Here is a 6000-nt window from a genome sequence, read left to right as displayed (position 1 = left end):
AGTTCGAGGCCCGCCTGGTCTACAGAGTGAGTTCCAGGACAGCCAGAGCTATACAGAGAAACCCTGTCTCGAAAAACCAAAAAAAAAAAAAAAAAGATTTTGCTAACAGTTGTAGATCCTCTCTCATGGTGTAAGTCTCCAGTAGCCGTTTCCAATGGGTTTTTACCTGATTCCAGTGAATCACTTTTTGTAACTCTGAGGTTATTGGCTGGCAGGTAACATTTAAACTGTGGGTCTGACTCCGACAGTTCTTTTTTATCCTGTGTGCTCTTCTCCTTTGTACTGAAGGCTGGGTGCGTCAGTATCATCCATGGGGCAGAGCTTTGGCTCCTTCTGGGACTCCCCCCCTCCCTTTTGGTGTATTGTAGTACAGATGATTGAATCTAGGGCCTTGCACATACTAGATTTTGTAGTTGCTTGAATTCTTGGTCTCGCTCCTGAGTGCTGGGAATCACAGGGTTGTGCCACCAAGCACAGTCCTTAACATGTAACAGCTACTTATCGACACGCACATGGAGGTCTGAGGACAACTGTGTGGGGCTGGTTCTCCGCTTCTACCAGTTGAGTCCCAGGAGTTGAACTCAGGTTGTTAGGCTTGGCAGCAAGCTGGCCCTGCCCAGTCTTACATGGTGCCAGGATATGTGCATGCTGGCCAAGCACTTTACCCGCTGAGCTGTATCTTCAGCCCTGTTTACTTATTTTAAAGTTCATCTTCCAGATTGTCAGCACATTCCGTGAAGGCAGACTCTCACATCTGTGTTGGGCGTTGGGCGGTGTTAGATACCAGGTCGGTACACATCACACATTTGGGAAGGAAGATTCTGTCAAGAAGCAGAAAAATTGCCAACTGAGCTGTGAATCAGCTCACAGTCTGGAAGAACCAAAGCTGATAGCACTTTGTATTTAAAAAGTATTGATTAGATACAACGATGATTTGAATGACAGCGCTCCCACGGACTCCTAGGAAGTGGCATTACTTGGGAAGGATTGGGAGGCGTGGCCTTGTCAGAGTATGTGCGCGGCCTTGTTGGAGGAAGTATGTCACAGGGAGTGGGCTTTGGTGTTTCAAATGCTCAAACCAGGCCCAGTGTCACTTTTTCTTCCTGTTTGCTGCCTCTGGTCTAGATGTAGAATTTTCGGCTCTTTCTCCAGCAACCATGTTTGCCTGCCATGTTTGTCACCATGCTTCCTGCCACGGTGATTATGGACCAAACCTCTGACCTGTAACCCAGTGCCAATGAAATGTTGTCCTTTAAACGAGTTGCCATGATCATGGTGTCTCTTCACAGTAATAGAAACCCCAACTAAGAAAGAGGGAGAGATAGGACAGCCATGGGAGTATTTCAGCAGGAAGTTTGGTGCTAGGCCATCTAAGGCCATAGTGGAGTGGCTGTTTTAGACCAAACAGTGCCTAAATTCTTCAAGTAATATCAGAGTAGAGATACTTATTAAATAAGCCTTCGTGGTTCCTTGGCTTCATTAGTCCTCTGATAGAATCAGCTCAGCTTGGCAGGAGTTCAAGGTTGACCACATAGAAATTTAAGGCCAGTCTGAGTTATGTGATATTTTCTCTCAAAAGACATGTATGTGTGTCTCTATGTGTATATGTGTGTGTGCATATATATATATATGGACTGACATATGTGTGTGTGTATACTGTACATATATGTGATTTATGTTAGTACATATAGATCAAGATCATTTTGTGTGTGGATATCTTGCCTGCATTTATGTCTGTGCATTGCATATGTGCTTGTTGTTGTAAGAGAAGAGGACACTGGATCTTCTGGAACCGAAGATGGTTGTGACTAGCCACGTTGGTGCTGGGATTCAAACCTGGGTCCTCTGGAAGAGCATCCAGTGCTCTTGACCACTGAGCCATCTTTCCAGGCACTATATTTTATATACTTTTTAATATAAAATATACTTTAGTTGGATGGTGGTGGCAAATGCTTTTAAGCACTTGGGAGGCAGAGGCAGGTGAACCTATGAGTTCAAGGCCAGTCTGGTCTACAGAGAGTGTTCTAGGATAGTCAGGGTTACACAGAGAAACCCTGTCTCAAAAAATTATATAGTACTGTATTTAAGTGGTTATACATCCAACTTCATATGTGTATTTAAGTGTATGGGTATGTAACCCTCTGTGTGCATATAAATGTGTAGGTGTGCAGACCTGTGTGAGTATGCACACCTGTCTGTACACATGTGTGTTTATATAAGTGTGTGGGTGTTGCAAATCTGTGTGTGTGTATGAATGTTGGGTGCCCAGGGAGGCCAGAAGAATGCCAGATTCCCTGGAACTGGAGTTACAGACAGCTGTGAGCTCCCGTGTAGATGCTGAGAACCAGATCTCAGTCCACTATAAGAGCATTGAGTGCTCTTAACTGCTGAGCCATCCCTCCACCTTCTATCAACTAAAATAAAGTTTTTTCTTAAGTGTATATTCGTGTTTTGCCTACATGCATGAGAGGGAGGGTCACATCCCCTGAAACTGGAGGTAAAGTCAGTCAAATGGGAGGTCAGTCAGTGCTCTTAACTGCTGAGCCATCTGTGTAGTCCCTCGTAGCAAACGTTTTCAGATAGGGTCTCTCGCTGAACGGGACTAAGTGATTGGCTAACCTGGCTGGCAGGAGCCCAGGGGTCCTGTTCTCACCTCTTGGTCTTGGGATGATAGGCACATAGAGCCATGCTGGCTTCGTGTGGATGCTGGAGAGTGGAACTCAGACCCAAATGCTTTAGTGGCAAGCACATTCCTTCCTGGGCCAGTGCCTCAGCCTCTCAGATTTCTCAATTATAAAAGTAACACAATGTGGGAAAATTTGTGAAGAAGTATAAAGAAAAGCCAGACATGGTGGCTCATTACATACTTCTCTGTAGTCTCTGTGTGCACTCTCTTTTTTTCCTGTTGTGATCTCCTAAGTGTACACAGCCCCCTACCAGTCTTTTTTTTTTTTTTTCCCGAGACAGGGTTTCTCTGTGTATTTCTGGCTGTCCTGGAACTCACTTTGTAGACCAGGCTGGCCTCAAACTCAGAAATCAGCCTGCCTCTGCCTCCCGTGTTGGGATTAAAGGTGTGCGCCACCACCGCCCGGCCCCGTACCAGTCTTTAGTCACAGAACTGGGCATTTATTTACTTATTTTGAGACAGGTTCTTACTTGGTAGGCCTGGCTGGCCCAGAACTTGCTCTGTAGATCAGGCTGGCCCTGAATTCAGAGATCCACCTGCCTCTGCCTCCTGAGAGGAATTCAAGGTAAGCTTTAACCACTCCAGGCCTACAAAACCAGGCTTTCTAGAAACATACTTGGCTTAAAGGTGGTATTAAGCTAACTGCAAACTGGCTTACACACCATTTTCCCATGTTGAAAAGCCTAATAGGTGAAAGGTTCGAGGCTTATCCTCAGCTGACCTAGGCAGGGTGAAAGGCTCAGGAGGGGTAAGTAGAAGTTGTTAGCAGAGCCCTCATGTTTTCAAAAACACCCTGTGGTTCAGGTTGACTGCAAGTATAATGAGTCACAAGTATGTCTGCCAAGAACTTTCTTCTCTTTTTCATTTTCTTCTCCTTCCTCCTCTTTCTTCCTTGTCCCCCCCCCCCACCATTGCTTCCTCTCCCTTTTTTCTTTCTTTCATTATGTTGCTCAGGTTAACTTCAAATTCTGGGCTCACGTAATCCTCTTGCCTTAGTCCTAGCATCTCCAGAAGCTAGGACTTCTGGCAAGCCACCATACTTAGTGTTCACCAAGAACTTTACTGCACAAATGCAAGGCTCTGTTACAAAGTGGAAGCCATAGTCCTGCTTGATTATGATGGTACTACAAAACTTGGCTTAGTCTTGGATGATACCATCTAAAGGAAATCAAAATCAAATCAGCCAAATGCCTGAGAGAAAGACAAAGATCCTCAGAATTAGGACAGAGGAAAAACAGTGGGAGGAATCAAATATCCCCAACTCGTGAAGATCTTGGGCAAAGTCTGAGGTCGAAGAACAGTGCTTTTCCGAGGCTCCCAGGACTAGAATTTGGTCTTTGGGATGAACTCCAGAGCTGCCCAGACTAAGGAATGCAGTGTTCTGGACATAGTGGGTGGGCTGTCTTGTAGTGAAGTGCGGTAATGGGTGTCAGTGTATTCAACTACTATTTATTGTTTGCTAGGATCCAGAACTAAGCCTGGAGTTTGTATTGTTTCATTCTATCAATATTATCTCGGATAAATCAACTGTGTGTAGTCAGGTTCCTTGGTTGGTTTACTGGGTAAGTAGTGAAACTAGGATTTGAACTCATTCTGATAAACCCCAAAGCTGGTCCCTATGGCTATCACGGAGTTGAGTTCAAGGTCTTCCAGGGAGACCCACCCTCAGGTTCGTTTGTCTACAAGACTCAGCTGCTAGGAGTAAGGGACACACTCTTTCCACCTTAGGGAAAGCCTCTCGCAGAGTAGGCGTGGTCACCTAAGGTAGGGGCGGGGCAGCCAGGAGTGTGCTGAGGGAAGCAGGCAAAAAGCCAAGAGGTGGTTATCCCTAGGAAATGGATAGGTTGTTAACGTGCATTACCCTCGGAGCTTAGCAGCCCCGGCAGTTCTGTGGTGGGAAGTTCTCGGAGCCCTGTGAGGGGGGCTGAGACAGGGCCACCGGCCAGGGAGCATCGCCGCGGCCGGCTTCTGCGGCGGAGCCCGGGTAAGGAACAGAGCGCCGGTCCCTGGCCGGGCGCGAGCTGGGGGCGGTGCCGGGGCGGCGGGGGCGGGGAGGGCGCGCGCCGAGGCGGCTGCGGCAGTTGCGCGCTAGGATTGCTGCCGTGCGGTGCGGCCGGTGAGTGCGGCGGCGGCGGCGGCACCCGCGGCGGGCGGGAGGGGGCTTGGAGCGGGCGGGCGGCGAGCGAGCAGGCTGGGGAGGATGCGCGGCCGAGCGCGCGACCCAGCGGCCCCCGCCGTCCGCCCGGGCGTCCCTTTCCTCAGGGCTCCCTACCCCGGCCCAGATCTGCCCGCGCGCCCGCGGTCTCAGCGCCCCGGCGTGGCGCACGCCCCCGGCCCGGGCGCCCCCGGCCCGCCGCAGCCCCTTCCCCGCGCGGCGGCGACGCCCCCGGCCCACGTCACGCTCGCGCCATTGTTTCCCAGCGTCCGCTAGCTGGGACCCCGCCTTTCTCGCGGAGTGGGCGGGCAGGCGCCGCTCTCGGTTCCCCTGGTCTCTCTGGGCGGGCAGCCTGGCCTCCGTTCTCATGAGGCGGGTGCGGGGCTCCCCTCATGGGCTGCGAGCCTGGCAGGGTTTGGATCTGTCCGCGGAATGGCCCACGAGCCAGTTTTGTGGTGCGCAGTACTTCCTGGAAAGCTCACATCAATTGCAAGTCTCGCCTAAAGACGTTTGGAGGCGGTTTGTCCCTCGCCTTTTTTTTTTTTTTTCTGGGGCCCCCCGAAGCCCTGCAGGGCGAGATGCAGAAGTGGGGCCTGTTACAAGAACAGCGTTTTGAGCGGTTGGCTTTGCCTGGCCGCAGCCTTTAAAAGCATTAGATGAAGGTTTGTGTCGGATTTGTTTCACAGCCTCGGTAGTCGAGGGCTGTGCTCTAATAGAGCACTCTGAAATGACTAGTCACTCAACACGGTTGCGTGTTCCCCACCACTTCTCTGCCCCCCCCCCCCNCACATTGTTTCATAATGACCGTAGACCTATAATTTTTCTTAAGGGATGCAAATTCCTTTGACCGTCATGTGAAGGGGGAGGATGTTAAAACGGTGCCATTTATCGTAGACTAGTGAATACAGAAAGGCTTCAGGTCTTTCACATAGTCACCTTAGCATTTTTCATCAATGGCTAAGAATTTAAGAGAAGACATCAGGGCCTGGAGGTTCAGTTTAACAAACCAGCTAGTTAAAAATTGAAATAAAATCGTTGCGGGTGCTCGTAGTGGCAAGGTGGTTATGCTGGGCTGTTGATACACGGATTGATGCTTCGAGGCGTACTTCCGAAGAGCATTTCCTTTACAATATGAACCTGTTTGTAGGCCTTGAACAGG

General features: G+C 49.7%; 1 protein-coding gene across 5 annotated transcripts in view; it reads left to right on the top strand.

The window, feature by feature from the left end:
* The window catches only part of Nt5c2 (5'-nucleotidase, cytosolic II), a 137370-nt gene that overhangs the window by 50282 nt on the left and 81088 nt on the right, over window positions 1-6000 (top strand). Inside the window, exon 1 of one of the 5 annotated variants that reach the window (XM_021151588.2) lies at window positions 4750-4802. The exons of 2 other annotated variants lie outside the window; for them this stretch is intronic. The gene's annotated coding sequence lies outside the window, so the exon portion shown is untranslated. Of the gene's footprint in view, window positions 1-4749; window positions 4803-5402; window positions 5504-6000 lie in introns of those variants that run through there. 2 more of the 5 variants (XM_021151591.2, XM_021151589.2) reach the window with 2 other exon arrangements.

This window comes from Mus caroli, chromosome 19 (genome assembly GCF_900094665.2).
Source record: "Mus caroli chromosome 19, CAROLI_EIJ_v1.1, whole genome shotgun sequence".
Taxonomy (NCBI): Eukaryota; Metazoa; Chordata; class Mammalia; order Rodentia; family Muridae; genus Mus; species Mus caroli.
This window is presented reverse-complemented; position numbering and strand designations above follow the sequence as displayed.